This window comes from Citrus clementina, unplaced genomic scaffold (assembly GCF_000493195.1).
Source record: "Citrus clementina cultivar Clemenules unplaced genomic scaffold, Citrus_clementina_v1.0 scaffold_9, whole genome shotgun sequence".
Lineage (NCBI taxonomy): Eukaryota > Viridiplantae > Streptophyta > Magnoliopsida > Sapindales > Rutaceae > Citrus > Citrus x clementina.
In genome coordinates, this window is record NW_006261964.1 from 5952547 (window position 1) to 5968969 (window position 16423).

Here is a 16423-nt window from a genome sequence, read left to right on the forward strand (position 1 = left end):
TACCCCAGTTCCCAGGTAGTGAAAGTAGGAAGTTATCTTAAGTTCCTAACCAGCTGAGGTATCAAAACCTGTTTGTATAAGCCTGCACAATACAAGTTAATCATCAGCAAACGAGGGGGGCTGCAGCAAGAAACACACATCATGTACTAATTATAAAACATGCAAAATTAACCTATTTTATCAGTCACAAAACCCTTTTTCTTTAGAGATAATATCCCCATAGCAACTATAAATATGGAAAAAAAAAAATGACCACAAAGTAGAACAGTCTCCTCCTTTTCTCCAAACAAATATAACCATTTCAGTTCACACCTAAGCTGAGAACCATTCTACTTTCAATTTTCAACCAATGAAACAACCATAGTATTCTTATAAAAAAAATGAAATAACCATAGAATAAAATAATTATACTCTAATTCAAATATTGCTTCAGAACTTAGACTCAATTGGTCAAACCTATGGAATTGGAATGACGCATTTATTTAACCCAAAAGGTGAAAGTCAAGCTTAAGGTTCTTACATATCGAAATGATCAAATTTCATTCATTCTGAACACGAGATGCAACTTTTCAAGTTATTCCAAGAAGCATTAAAAGAAATTTGTCTATCCTGCATGGGCTGAGTAGTATACTTTAGCTAGTATCATGCATCATCGGTTAAATCATTTGGATTATTAACATTGATACTTTTTATTAGCTGAATTGATAACTTTTGCACCCTAACTTAAGGGCATATGTGATAAGAAAATTTTATCTACATCAGGTGCAAGTATAAGCTTTTAACAATTAAGCTGTGACTGTTTGCTTTCAGGATCAAACGTATACATAGAGATGAATAAAACCCAGCACTTTAAGAAAAATTTGACATTATATCCCCTAAAATGTGGATATTATCCAATTTATCAAACCAGCAATTTTTATACCCGGCTGCTTAAAACTTCAAAAATAAAACATAACCTTCTCAAGTCAACGCTACTATGAGCATTGGTTAATACGACATTTGGGGCCTCCGGGACCCTATTACTATAACACTAACAGATATAAGTGCATCCTACTAACATAGCTTCGTCATTCTAAATACATGTATTAAAAAGCATAATATCTACAAAAAGGTAGCTTACTAAGTTTACTAGGCCAGCAATGCCAAAGCACAACCAGAACAGTAACAAAAATAGATGAAGACGGTTCTTTATTACAAAACACAACTTTCAAAAGATGTAATCTCCATGTTAAACCCCGAATCGAAATCAATCCTCCACTCACCACAATACTTTTCACCATCATTGCCCAAACCTGAAAAGTAAGGGTTGAGCTAACGCACAGTTTGTAGTTACACACAACAAAGGATCTTTTTTATTTTAAACACCCAAATAATTCGCACAACTTCGGTACATTTCTAACATAAACCATTGATATTTATATAAATATATATAAAATATTAATTTCTTAAACTTTTCAAGTTTGAAAGTTGGTATTCAACAGAAATGTCATAAGACAAGATCATAGCAACATACACACATACAAATATAGTGTTGCTCATGCTTTCGGTAGTTACGTATAAAGAAATCCTAAAATTACTCTTTCAATAATACAAAATAAAAACATGCCTGACAAGTCAGTAAGCTGTAAATCCTCAGCAAACATTTTCCCCCAATATTAATTTTGAAAAGAAATACCTCACATACTTTTGGGGCATTATTTGCAGGGCCACCACCCATGATTTCTTTTGTGGACTTTCACCGCGGGATAGAAATCTGACAAAGGTCAATCCAGCATAGCATACTTTTGGGGCATTATTCCCAGGGGCCATCGCCCATAATTTCTTTTGCGGACTTCACCGCGGGACAGGAATCTGCCTATCACCAATCAACCTTCTCAAACCTCAACTTAAATAAAAGGAATAAAAATTATTATTTCAGTTTCCTTACAATGACACACCAGACCCATGATACTTCTCAATAACAATAGTTATAGATAACAGAACCTCAGCACATCCCCAGTTTAACAACACATCCACAAACTTAAACCGCAAATAAAGCACCATATCATTGCAGGATACATAAACACAATTCAGCTACACTTCCTTTTCCAAACTTGGCTATATCACCGTTAAAGTTTAATTCTCATTCATGAATGTATCAACCAAATTAACTATCATAACGGATTTAAGTAATAACTATACACAGTCTTCAATTAAAACTCGCAATCCTGTTGATAATTCTAACATGTCAATTTTTTATTTTAGCCACATAGTCATGTAATTAAATGGTTACCCATACACCCACTGCGTTAATTATTAAAGGAAGCAATTAAGCCATTAGCACATTAAATCTAAGCAAAACAACTTATAAGGACCCAAAAAGAAAAAAGAGAAAAAAATTACATGATCAAGCAAGAAAAACAACCTGATTTTTCAGTTTTGAGTAACAAAATCACTCAATTGCATATAAACACCAACTTTAATCCTGCAACAACAGCTCCTAGTTCTCCAAAGACTTCTCTTCTTCTCTAACTCCACTTCCTATTGGTAATACAAAAATTAACCAACCATACTGCCAATAATTTAAGAATCCCAAATTTAACATAATCCTAAACTTGCTGTGAGTTGCAGCAGCAGAAAGGAAACAATTAAGAAAAGTGAAAAAAAAATCCATTAATAAAAGTAACAAGATTTGAAAATTGAACCATGCATGCACAGAAGCTTACCCAAACCAGGTCTAAAGAATTAGAGTTATGAGAAAATCCAGCCAAACGCATGTTGGTTTCCCAGAAATTTCATACTTGCTGTTGTTCTCAGCTCCCTTAAATGCACAACTATTCTCTCTAAAACCCAATTGCTCTCCTTCCCTCCATTTCTTTATCTTCCTCTTCTCTGCTTTTTTATTTTTTTTATTTTTTTTCCTCGTTCTCTCTCCGTTATTCCGAGGTATCCGCCTTATTGAGTAGAATGCCTTCCGCTGTGGGTTATCAACCTACCTTTAGTACCAAAATGGGTTCTTCACAAGAAAGAATTACTTTCTCCCTCTTTCTTATTTTTATTATTATTATTACCCGAACTTTAATTTTGCTTGTTACAGAACTTAACCAAAGAATAAAGACACGTTATAAACTGGTTGTGGGCTGGGCTTAGTTATAGATTAAAAACAAAAACAACAGCGGAAGCTTAGAGCAATTAAAACAATGACAATAATAATAAAATAACATATATAATTATAAATAAATAGATAAATTCAACTTAGGATAAATTTGGCGTGTTACAATAACTCCCCAAGCCACCACTGTATTATAACCGATAGACAAGAATAAAATAAAAAAACAGTGTTAAGAAAGTTTCAAGGAACCTTGTGGTCAAATGTCAAATCTGACTTCTTCGAACGAGCTAGAGGCCAACAATGAAAATTTCACATAAAAGGAACCGGTATACCTGCAAAATAGCTTAAATTAAAAGTTTTCTTACTCGTTCCCGAGTGACGCCAACAATTTCCAAAACTTTTTGTTGGACCTCACATTTATAAATTCTCAAAACTTCCTCCACCAATCTGACAACATCACAGAAAACAAGCAACACCACATTTAATTCTCTTTAAGTTGATGTGAGGATATAATGAGAAACCAATCATAGAACATGTCATGAGCAAGGGCACAAGCAGAGGAAAGATCTTCAATGCCTAAGTGTGATGATAATCATCATGAAACAACATCAACAGATGTGATTTAGGGATACATCTCATATAACAACCTTCAAATGATCTTAATATACAGCAATTGATATAAAATAAAGAAAGAGTTTACATTTTTTTTTGTGGGGGGGGGGGGAGGGGGAGGAATTACTGAAGTAAAGGCTGAGCTCGTTACCGTTCTTTCATTTGTATGTAAAGTCTCTCAAATTCTTTAGTCATGGCGTAATAGATTCTCCTCTATACATAATGAATAATGCTGTTAAAAGAAGCCCCTGAACTTAGAATTACTTCCACCTCTTTATATTCTTACTTATAATAAGGCATGAGTGAGTTTTGGTGTATTTAACGGGATTTAGAATGGTATTTACCCCCATTTTATCTTGCAATTACAAAACCTCGAAAGCCTCTTGCAAAACCTGAATTTAGATGAATGGACTTCAAATGAAAGGATTTTGTTGCAAAAGCTACAAAATACAATGGCATAGTGAAAATGGGAAAATGAAAACATAAAGCAAAAGAAAAAGTTTCCATCTGATAAAACAAATACAAAAAATCCAAGTTTCTTATTTGCCATGCCAATATTATTCATGAAGAACTAATCTAATTTCTTTTCCAGAACTGAACCAACTTGGTTACTACGACATTACTCTTTCGCTTCTACACTCATTTTCTGCACAGTTGCGGTTCGTCAACGGCCACGTTCACCGAAATGAGTCCACTCTCCCCACTTAACTTATTTCCCCAACGTGTAGGACTCCTATCATTATAAGCAATATAAAAAGCCCTCCTAAAAAATCCACCACCTGTTTGGCTAGAGAAACTCCATTACTCATTTCCACACTCTCAATTTTCACCCCTTTCATCAAAACACAAGCATTACTTACCCATGTTTAGACATAATTTATTTTTCTGATATCACATCATTCAGGGAAAAAAAAAACAATTAACTGACTTCAGCACATAAATTACAACAAGCTGTTAATTTACATAAACAAGTAAAATTAACTCAATCAAGTGAAGTAGGCACAAAATGACCTCAATGAAGTATCAAAGGCCTCTAAAATCAAATCAAATTCAGTTGAACAAAGAATCACTCATCAAAGATAAACAAAAGAAAAAAAAAAGCAATGAATAACAGAAAGAAATTCTGGTTAAGTGATTTCGTCAGCAAATAAGACAAAATAGAAATTCTGAATTATACCTAGGGTTTCTAGCTTTGGGAATTTACCTAATGAGAAATCAGTCTCACTGTTTCTAGATTTGTAACTTCAGTATCATGGCGGAGCGACCTCGATCAGCTGAGATAATCAGATTTCGCACCGGCTACGATGCAAATGTTTGGGTTTGGGTTTGGGTTTGACGATGGACGAAGGAATGTTGGGGTTTTGGGTGAGTTAAGGATTTTATTTTATTCAAGCAAAGTGACCAAATTAACCTTTCAAAATAATTAAAGTATCCCTAGGTTTTTTTTTTTAATACATAAAGTATCCCTAGGTTGTTACACATTTAAGAATAGTTAATTAAACTTCTGCTCGTGTATTTATGGAGCACGTGAGTTCGTGTGGAGAAAAACGAAAACGGGATAAAAGGAAAATTCGACGCAAAATTTTATTAGGATGCATACGTAAGTACCTTATCGAATATGCCTTAAAACAACTGCCTTTTTTCCTGGGACAATCATATTATATATAACAAATAATACAGCAAAAGAATAGAAGTACAAGTAGAAAGGCAGCATCTAGGTTGTCTGCTACTCGGCTTCTAGTTCCACCCAAGAAACATCTTCGTTCCGGTAACCAAGCACAGACTCTGTTACTGCTATAACTAATTTATCACATGACTATAATTTCCAGAACACCTTGCGCTTGTCCAATGGGTTGTTCAACTTGAGGAGGAGCTAGCAGATGTGCGTTGACAGAGGTGACAATGAAGACAGCGAGTAGTCGAAGCCAGTAGAAGAAGTGCTGAAACAGAGAAGCGAACATTGCATAACAGAGTGATAAGACTATGAGGCACAAATACGCTACCAAGAACAGAGACGGAGCCAAAATGACAGAGGCCACTGCCGAGACAGCCAACAGAACAGAGAGTTCTCCACAACTCACGGAAATGGGTCGGCTCACTTTGAGAGGAACTCTGATGGGTGTGAGGATGAAGAGCAGTAATGGGATGACAATGACAGGAATCAGGAACCATAACTGAAGCTTTAAAATTGGATACAGAAGTATCTTACTTGCACCATCTTGGACGTTCCAAGAGTTGCCATCCTGAGACTTGAGGAACAGAAAAAAGACTATAAGATTCAGCAATGGAAGAAATAGAAACCTCAAATCGATTGAAAAGTCCATGCCTGTGAATAAGATTTGGCGGAGATGATTCAGTTTAATTATTATGAATAAGATTTGGCAATGGCGGAGTTGAATGAATACGATGGAGTTTAAGTTGCGTGATACTATCAGGAAATATTTATAGAGCCCTTTTGCTTATTGTTTTCTTTGTAGCTTGAGGGTAAGAAACAAAGCAAGTCAAAAGGATTTGGTGCCGTCCTGGGTAGATCGTTAATACGACGTGTCCCCTTTCTTTGGAGAAATTTATTTGTGACCTGTTTAGTATCTTTCGCATTTTACTTAGTTAATAATTTAATTAATTTTATGCCTTATTTTCGTTTTACCACTTTAGAAATTATAAAATAATAAATTGGGTAAAAGCCTATTTAGTTCTTGTATTTTAAGATTAGTATCCATTTAGTCCTTGTATTTTTAAAAATATCTCGAAACATTCATGTCATTAAAGTATTGATACCCCTACCGTTACTTTTTATTTCTTTTGGCTTACTTTTACAATATTATCCTTTTATAATAATTTTTTTAGATATTAATAAAAAGAAAATAATTAAATTACTAATTTAACCTTAAAAAATTATATTAATTTTTAATTGTCAAAAATTGTATGCAAACTACCAAGTGTGCAAATGATGCTTGCAAAAAAATTAATATAATTTTTTAATTTTCTAAGATTAAATTGGTAATTTAATTATTTTCTTTTTATTAATGTCCAAACAAAAAAATTATTATAAAATAGAAACCTCAAATCGATTGATAAGTCCATGCCTGTGAATAAGATTTGGCAAAAATGATTGATTTTAATTATTATGAATAAGATTTGGCAATGGCGGAGTTGAAGCTCCGTGATACTACGAGGAAATACTTATGGAGCTAATTTGAGGGTAAGAAACAAAGCAAGTCAAAAGGATTTGGTGCCGTCCTCTGTAGATCGTTAAGACAACGTGTCCTATTTCCTTAGAGAAATTTATAAGTTTAGTATCTTTCTCATTTTACTAAGTTAATAATTTAATTATTTTTATTCATTTTACTATTTTAGAAATTGTAAAATAATAAATTGGTGCGGGAAGTAATAGGATATAACATTTTACACCATAATACTTTAGGAATTGTTGAATATCCTCAATAAACCTCACATTTTACTACAATTCTGTTACTTAAAATTCACTTGTAAAATACTAATTTTACATGTAAAAAAGAATTGATAATTAATCAATTAAATTGTTCTTATAATCTTTTTTTAATTAATTAAACTTTGGTTTGCCAGCTGAGGTTGTTCTATGGTAAGTCTAATTTGACCTTTTTTTAATGAAATTCCATAATTTAACTTATATATACATATATAGTAGTTTTCTAGTCCGGGATCATAAAGTGCGGGAAACGTCTGGGAAATCTTTAAAACCGCAAGATTTTAAAGACTTAAAACTTAAAGTGCTTAAACCGGACGGTTTATGCATTTTTACGGACATTCTTGCACTTTAAAATTCCGAACTAAAACATTTCTTTCTCTCTCTCTCTCTCTCTCTATATATATATATATATATATATATATATATATATATACTTCTGGATGTGTTTTCGTTGGAAATCAAAATTAAGAACTCAAATAATACAATGCTTGGATTGGGTCGGCTTTGTCAAATTTTTAAAATAAATTACCAGCTTTTGAATTAATAGAGTTGCTTTGGAACGCGGTTGGTCAGGTTTTATGAAAGGTACGTGGCGTTGTATCTAGATCGATGCAGAGCCAGGTCTGCCTTTGGAACCAGATCTGACTTAGAACATATCAATATCCTGCACGTTCTAGTTTCCAGCCGATATACCAAATTTATTTACCAAATCTTTATTAAGTTTTTTAAGCAAGCCTAGCAACAAACATACATCTAAAGGCTAGGGTGCATACACAGTACCAGATCTGGATCCTAGAAATGGTGCTCTGAAGGAGTGGGGGGAGAAGAGAAAGAATACAATTGAGGATTGAGATCTGGTCTCGTTGCCTCAGAGGAACGTAGCAGTTATATGACAGATCTGATATAAACCAGTCTGCAAAGGATGCATGAAATTTAAATGCTTTAAAATAAATTGTAGAATTTAAAGTACATAAATTTAAATTTACATGGAAAGCTTTAAATAAAACTGGAAATAAAATGCTTACATTGACTGATTTTTCTTTGTAGAGAAAAGGGAAATTAATCGTGAAGGTAAGGAACTATTCTGTAAACAGAAAAATTTCCTTGAACCCTTCGGATTCCTGATTCCCAGAGAGAGAGAGAGAGAGCAGAGGAAGAAGAGAGAGAAGTTCTAAACTTAAAAAATGAAAAATCTGAGGAGTCTAAGTCTTCCTCCAGATTTATATACAAAACGAGCTTTACACTGTAGACTGTAGCGGAGCTGTAGCATACAATAATCTTTGGAACTCTGCACTGTTCACTGTAGCGGAGTTTGAAGCAAACAGTAAGCTTTGGATCGTATGTAACAGTAATCTTTGGAGCGTATGTTGGAATAGTGACTTTGTAAAAATACAATACGGGTGAAGAGACATGTGCGCTCTCACTTGTGTCCAAGGGACCACCCGATGGTGTAAGAATATAAAATGGATATTTACTTTTTTTTTTACAATAATTATTTACAATGCTTTATTGGAGAGAAAATTCTGAAACAATCATCTTCATTTTCATCTCCAAGGGAAATAAAAGGCTCTTCATCTTCATCTTCATCATCATCTTCAGAGGAGTCAGCCACTGATGATCTTGATCGAGAGGTGAGAAGTTGTTTCATGACTTTGAAGTATTCTTCTTCTATTTTGGCGCTCGCCAAAAGAGATTGGGCAAGGAATATTTGTTGGGCTTTGGATCTTTTTAAGGTTGGTTGTAGAAAACCTTTGGAATTAAGCCAATTTTTGATGAGGGTGTCAGTCAGTTTGGTTTGCTCATCAAATTTTGACCACCATTTAACTTTAAAGGTTCTTTGAAGGATAAGCTGGGAATCTTGGGTGTGAAAACGCAGGTTCCACATCCATATCCCTGGTAGAAAGAAGTTTGTGCAAAAACAGAGAAAGGGGGGAAATCTTTTCTCTGAGTCAGAGGGTATATAATGAGCTTTGAAGAGGTTTAGACAATTCGTGGCGTTTGGAGTTAAGATTTGTGGTATTGGGTGACACAACTTAAAAGTAAATTTTAACTCCCAAGTATAAGAGTGTCTTGTTGTATTATAACTCGGTGAGTCCGAGGTCGATCCACAGAGAAAAGATTTAATTAGTTTATTTTATTTTATCTAAAAATTGAAATTAAAACTTGAATATAAACAAGTTAATTTAAATGAAACTATGGAATTGAACTAGTTAGGGTTATGGATCCACTCTTACAAATAAATAAAACTTAATAAATTCTTTTTGCCAATTTGTTTTAGATTTATTACCCAAAAGATTAATTATACAAATTATTATTATTTTCCCTTTAATTTTATGATGGATTAAGTATTTATTGTGCCAAAATTTAATTTGTCCACAATAAGTCAAAATACCATTTCACCATACCTTATATTAAGATCTTAAGAATTTATTGTGCCAAATTCATTTGTTTGTCTACAATAAATCAAATTTTCAAAATATAAAACATGTATAAAATTAAATAGAAAATAATTTAATTTATAAAATTAAACATAGAATTTAATTAAGTCATATTTATTTCTTAAGAGTTTCACCTTCCCCTAACTAATATTATTTAGTTAAGCATAATTAAAATAAAAAGTAGTAAAATTGAATTACTTATAATTAAAAGAAATAAAAACAACTAAAATTGGAAATAAAACTAATTTTATTAATGAAAATAATTATACAAAATATTAAAAACACACCTGGAAATCAAGATTACAAGGAGATGGAGAGAATTTGAGAAGAAGAGAGTTGTAGAGAGATGATTAAAACATAAAAATGAGGCTCTATTTATAGAAAAATAAATTCATAATCCAGTGCTTTGCGGTCCATCATAGGCTTCATGCATGTGCTCCTCACAACCCTTAGATCAAGATCCAATGGCTGGTCAAACTTCAAAAGTCAACATCACACATGGCATCATTTGACTCGTCTGATTTACCCAAAGAACGGTTGAGATTTGGCGGGTTAATGGGTGGATTGGGTCGACCCGAATACAAAGATTTGGATCCTCCAACTTGCTTCACCAACCATTGCCACGTGGCACAATCATGGCATTTGAATCATGAACGGTTGAGATTTAGTCAAGATTGCCAGTTATCCCATGCACTCATATCTATTGTAAGCTCATTTCATCATCCAATCAGTGCTCGGTCAACAAGAAAAGTCAACTTTTTTTACACAAGCCTAATTTTAAGCCGATCTTGACTGATCTTAAGGTTTTCGGACCTCCGGAATCCAAATTTGACCTCCGTTTATCTGTTTGGAGCCTCGAAGTACGTGAAATTAATAATTTTCCGAATAAACACATAAAAATACACAAAATTAAATATATTTAAAACATAATTAATAATTCATAATATATTACATAAACACAAATATAAATTATAACATAAGCATAAAATAACATATTATCGCTTGATAATTAAACAATTTTTAATACTAATCATTGGGCCAAAGAAGTTCCACCAATGTTGAAAACAGTTTGGGAGGCTCTGAACGGTTATTTTTGAATTAAAGAAAAATAACCATGAATGAGATTTCTTTGGGTTTTGTAAGAAGAATGTGTTATACCAGGCTTATTGGTAATCCCAGTAAGTGTAGGATAAACAATGTGGTAAACGCATTTGGAAATTTGGAGGGAAATGTTTAAACTTGTGAAGTTGATCACCCCACTGATTTGGGCTCAAGACTTTTAGAATGGTAGGCGTTGAATAGGCTGGTTCTGAATGGGTTTCACTGATAAAGAAATGTTTGAATTTAACTGACTCAGTAGCTTCTAAAATGCTTTGATAGTAAGGCTGGTGTTTTGTTAAATCCCATGGTTTGAAAAACCAGCCTTTAGGGAAAAACTTTGAAATTGCCTGAAAAGGATCAGTATGGTAAAATCCATCTTCTATAGATAAAATGTTTTGAAAATGGGTTTTATCAAACCAATCTAAAGATTTCTTTAAAGGTGTTGGCTGAGAAAGCACAATTTGAGAAGATGAGCTTTCACCAGAAACAATAACATTTTGGGAAGAGGGCTTTGAAATTTCTTTTGAAACAAGTTTTTCTTCTTTAATAGGGGTTTGGCTTTGAGAGAGGTTTTGAAAAGCGAGCATAAGCTCATGTGATTTTGTAATGGAACTCATCCATTGTTTTACTTGGTCATCAGAGGAAATTGTTTTGTACTGGGCTTCATGTTCTTCAACCATTTCAATCCATGATTTGATAGGCATGCAGAAGAAAGCAATTTCTCTTTAGGAGTTGGTTGGGGTTCTTTAGAGGTTGCTTGAGATTCAGTGTCTTTAAGAACTGCTTTACCTTTATCCTTCTTTTTTGGCGGTATTATCTGTTTTGAAGAAATTCTCTGGTCAGAAAATCAGGAATAGAATTTGTATCTCCTTTAATAAACTCAATATCAAAATAAAAAACACTTAAAATGGCTTGCCAACGTACAAAAATCTGTTTTGATGCAATATTTTGAACATCTTGTTCTAAAACATGTTTTGCAGCTTTGCAATCAATTCTAAGTAAAAATTTTTGATTTAGCAAATCACTTTGAAATTTGGAAATACATAAAACAATAGTAAGAATTTCTTTTTTGATAGTAGAATAATTCTTTTGGCATTCATTCCAATGTGCAGAAACATATTGGACTATCTGTTCTTTATTATTATCGATTTGCTTTAATATGCCTCCATAGCCTAAATTAGATGCATCAGTTTCAACTACTTTAGGTAATGCAGGATTAGCAAGATATAAACATGGAATGCTTTTAACAGAATTCTTTATGAGTTTAACAGTTTTAGTATGCTCATCAGTCCATGCAACATGATTCTTTTTTAATCGATCATGTAAAGGTTTAGACATCCTATTGATATTAGGACAAAAATCAAAAACATAATTTAAACTTCCTAGAAACCTCTGTAATTGAGTTTTATCTAGGATTTTGTCTGGGAATTTGTCTGCAAAGACAAGAGAACGCTCAATAGGGGTAATGGTTCCTTTGGAGATATGGTGACCTAGGAACCTGATCTTTGTTTGGAACAAAGAGACTTTAGTACTAGAAATTGCTAAACCATCTTTTCTAGTGGCGAAGTAAAAAGTCTTTAAATATTTGAAATGTTGGTCGATGGTTTGGGAAAAAATCAAAACATCATCTATATAAACAATGCAAAACTCAGAATAAGGGTTATAAATATCATTAATAATTCTTTGAAATTCTGAAGGTGCATTTTTTAAACCGAACGACATAACCGTCCACTCATATTGTCCAAATGGCACTATAAAAACGGTTTTATAACGGTCTTTAGGATGAATTTGAATTTGCCAAAAACCCAACTTCATGTCAAATTTTGAAAATATGAAAGCAGAATGCAGTTTTTGAAGCAAATCCTTTTTATTAGGTATTGGGTACCTAATCCATTTTAATACTTTATTAAGGGGTTTATAATTTATAACTAATCGAGGTGTTCCTCTTTCAATCTCGAAATTCTTATTAACATAAAACGCGACACAAGACTAAGGAGACCGAGATTTTACAATAAGTCCTTTGGACTCTAAGTCACTTATTTCAGCTTTACAGTGTTGTTCCAATTCCATGTTCATCTGGATTGGACGGGCTTTAGTGGGAATCTGTTTTTCATCAAAAGAATTTTCATAAGGTAGATCTACCGGGTGTTGTTTTCTATTCCAAAAAGCAGATGGTAGATCAGCACAGATTTCCTTTTCAATGAGAGTTTTGAAATCAGAAATTTTCTTTTGTATAAAATCATTTTGTAATTGGCTTTCGATTCTTTGTAAACTCAAATCCTTTTGTAAAAACATTAGGTCACTTTGTCTTGTTCTGAGAAGATTATTGATTTGATTCTGATAAACAGAACAAGCTTTGACAATATTCAAATTCCTTGTTTTTGGCTTTTCAATAAATGGAAAAACAAATCTTTTATTTTTTGCTTTGAAAGATATACTGTCGTAATTGACAATATAAGGAGTAATAAGATTTATAAAAGGGGTTCCTAAAATGACAGCATGGTGTATGTCATTTGTAAGAACAAAAGAGGTTTTAAATTCAAAATCATTATTATAAATTGAAGCCTCGACTTTAGAATTAACATTAAGTTTTGAATTGTTGGCGGCAGAAAGTCTTTCTTTTGTTTTCTCATGAAATCTTTTGGGGACAATGTCTTCTCTTATGCAATTCAAATCGGCACCAGTGTCAAAAAGGGCAATGGCATCAATTGCAAAATCATCAGAAAAAATTAAGGTAATTTTAATCAAATATTTTCTCATAGTGATTTGTTTTAAAACAAATAGAAAATCATTGGGTACAGACTCAATGTTTTCTAGATTTTGATCTTCTTTATCATTGTTATCAGAATTGGATTCATTATCCGAATTGTCTTGTAATTGTTTTTGCAAAAGAAGTTGGATGGTTTGAGAATCATTCTTTTGCTTTTCTTTTAACTCTCTTATCTCAAATTTAATGTCTTTGATTTCTTTCTGAAGATCCTGGATATTGGGGATTATCTTTTTTGTTTTCTTTTATCCAAAATTTCAGTAAGATCATAAGAACTCTTTTTAACAATTGGGATTTTGGAAGTCTCTGCTTTATTAAAATCCAGAGTTTTCAAAAGCTTATCAAGATACTCCTTTTGAAGATTTGGATCAGAAATATGCTTTACGAGTTCAAGAAAGGTTTCTTGATCTTTAGTTAAAATATTGATTTTCTTTAAATAAGAATTTGTTTCAGAATCACTACTGCTAGATGCAGAGGTATCTGAGTCAAAAAGCTCATCGACCTGAAGAAGGTCACTATCTCCTGACATGGAAGACTCAGAGTCAGAGGACTCTACAAGGAGAGGGGTGACTTTGGAAAGGATATCTTCATCAAGGCCAAGCTCCTAGAGCTTTTTGTTCATTCTGCAATATTTTACAGTATGGCCTTTTATACTACAATTATGGCATATGGCTTCTTTGTAGTTGAAAGGGGCTTTGTGTTTAGGTTTAAATTCCTTTTTCTTAGAGAAGTTGAGCTTCTTATAAGGCCTCTGGGGTTTCTTATAAAAAGATTCTTTAAACTTCTGGAATGGCTTTCTATAGCTCTTGGATTTGTAATGTCTCTTGTGAGGTTTGGAAGAACAGTCACCATTACAACCTTTGGAAATGGAAGTTTTAAAGGGGTCATAATTGAATTGTTTACAGAAACTACCTAATTCTTGCTTAGACTTCTTAAGCTCTCATTTAAGTCGTTTCTGTAATTTCAAATCTTGAGAGATCTTTAAACCTTCTTTGTTGACAAAACTGACTAACTCGCCATAAGTAAGTTCGTCATAGGGAATGCGATTGTCATAAAGGGCTTTTATGTAATTCCTAACCTTTTCTCCTAAAAGGGTAGGTAAACCTACTAAGAATTTTTCTTTCCAAGTTATATGATTTGCATCATCTCTTAGAAAGAGTCTGGTGAAGAAGGTGGTTTTGTAATCTTGAAATTCACTAAGTTTTCTACATCTTAAATTATGTAGTAACTCAGCATTTTTATCTCTAAGGTGAGAAGGGTCACCTATGAAATGGAGGGATATGGTTAGAATCAGGGTAGCTACGGCAGCCTAAATTGGGTTATTAAACTTGTCAAGAATGGGGGATCCATTCTCGTCTATTTGGATAGCATTAAGGATATCTGACTGTTGCTGCTTAGTGAGAAGGTGATCCTACCAACCTTTAAGTTGACCAGTAAAACCCGCAATGAGAATTTCTGCAATGGCTTTGTCAGAAGTTCCTGACTGGATTTTATAGGCATTGGCTGCCATGGTCATCTGTTGCAACAATCCTAGGATATTATACTCGGACATTCCATCTATATTCCCCTCATAGACAGAGGATGCATTATATCGAGACTGATTTAATGCACTAGGCCTATTGTCTATGGTCAAATCAGGTGGAGACTTGACAGTGGGAAGGGCTAATTCCCAATGGATTTTATTGGCTTTAGAAACAGGTTCTTCTGTGAAGGCTTCTATATTAGAAGAGGCTATAGACATTTGGTCTTGTTCTAATACTCCAATCTTGCTAGATTGGGGAGTATCAGGGACTATTTGAACTTTGCTAGATGAGGAAGAAGCTACTTCTATCCTATCTAATTGTTCTCTAATGGCTTTAGCAAAATTTGATTTTGACTCTTGGACAAGCTTTTGACTAGTTTTCGAAACCTGAAAAGGTTTGAAAATAGGCTCCTTGTGCTTTTTGTCAGAATCCGATTTTGATGGAACATGGGAAATGGAAGAAATAGCTATGGTTGACTTTTGGAATTGATTTTCTATACGGGTCAATTGCTTTCCAATAGTATTTAAGTTAGTATTACAGAAATTATTCTGTTGGATAATACTACTTAAATTTGCAGTTAGTATTACAGAAATTATTCTGTTGGATAATACTACTTAAATTTGCATCTGTGTCATTTGGCTTTGGGATTTTATAAGGTGAAGCTCTAATTTGAACAGGAGGTTCACTGTGATCAACGGTTAAACTCCGAAGAGGTGGATGCTCAGATTTTATGATTCTCTCACTATCAGAAAGTTTCCATTCAGGAATCTTCTTTTTAATGGTAATAGGGTTTGATTCTTTAAAGGGATAGTAAATGTTGTTCTCAAAAGAATATATTTCAAACCAATCAAAAAACAATATATGAACTTGATGTAGATTTACAAATTCATAATAGATTTGTTGGATTTCTTTTCTTTGGTTCAAAAAATGTTTGAAAAACCAAGTTCTTTTTTCTTTATTATTTTCCGAATAAAAATCATTATGAAGAAGATTTTTGTCTAATTCAAAATCCTTTTTAATGACATTAATAACATTTTCGGTGATAGCAGAAAATGTTGGGGAAGTTGGAGGAGAAGGTTCCTTCTTTTCCTGTCTTTGTTCATGTTGATTGCTAGTATAGATTGAGTGTGGGACACTAGTGGTATAGTCAACAGAACGTATGGAAGAACTAGGTACATCCGAGGTGGAAAACCTAGGTTGACTCTTTACTGTTTGGTAAGGGAGATTTATGACAGAAGGGACTTTTGTGAATTTCCTTTCTAATGAAGGAATGCTTGAGCACGACTCTTTATCAGAAAATCTGGATGAAGTAGATCTCCTGAAAGATAGTTTTACTCTACCATCAGAATACTGAGTCACATTTTGCAACTCTGTATTAGGCTCAAGTTGTTTCGGAATCGCTGGAGGAGCGGCTCCTTCAAGAATCCATTCTTCTGGAAGATT

General features: G+C 33.3%; 1 long non-coding RNA gene across 4 annotated transcripts; it reads right to left on the minus strand.

The window, feature by feature from the left end:
- Positions 1-12: 12 nt before the first annotated feature.
- On the minus strand, positions 13-5099 carry LOC112100878. Of its 4 annotated transcripts, XR_002907117.1 has the most exons (6): positions 4908-5099; positions 3341-3423; positions 2706-3078; positions 2405-2520; positions 1685-1885; positions 32-82 (listed from the first exon to the last, which is right to left on the minus strand). It is a non-coding gene; the product is annotated as an uncharacterized LOC112100878 (long non-coding RNA). The 4 variants fall into 4 exon arrangements; XR_002907115.1 differs by having other exon boundaries at positions 13-82; positions 1676-1885; positions 2706-3423; XR_002907114.1 differs by having other exon boundaries at positions 2706-3423.
- Positions 5100-16423: the final 11324 nt, after the last annotated feature.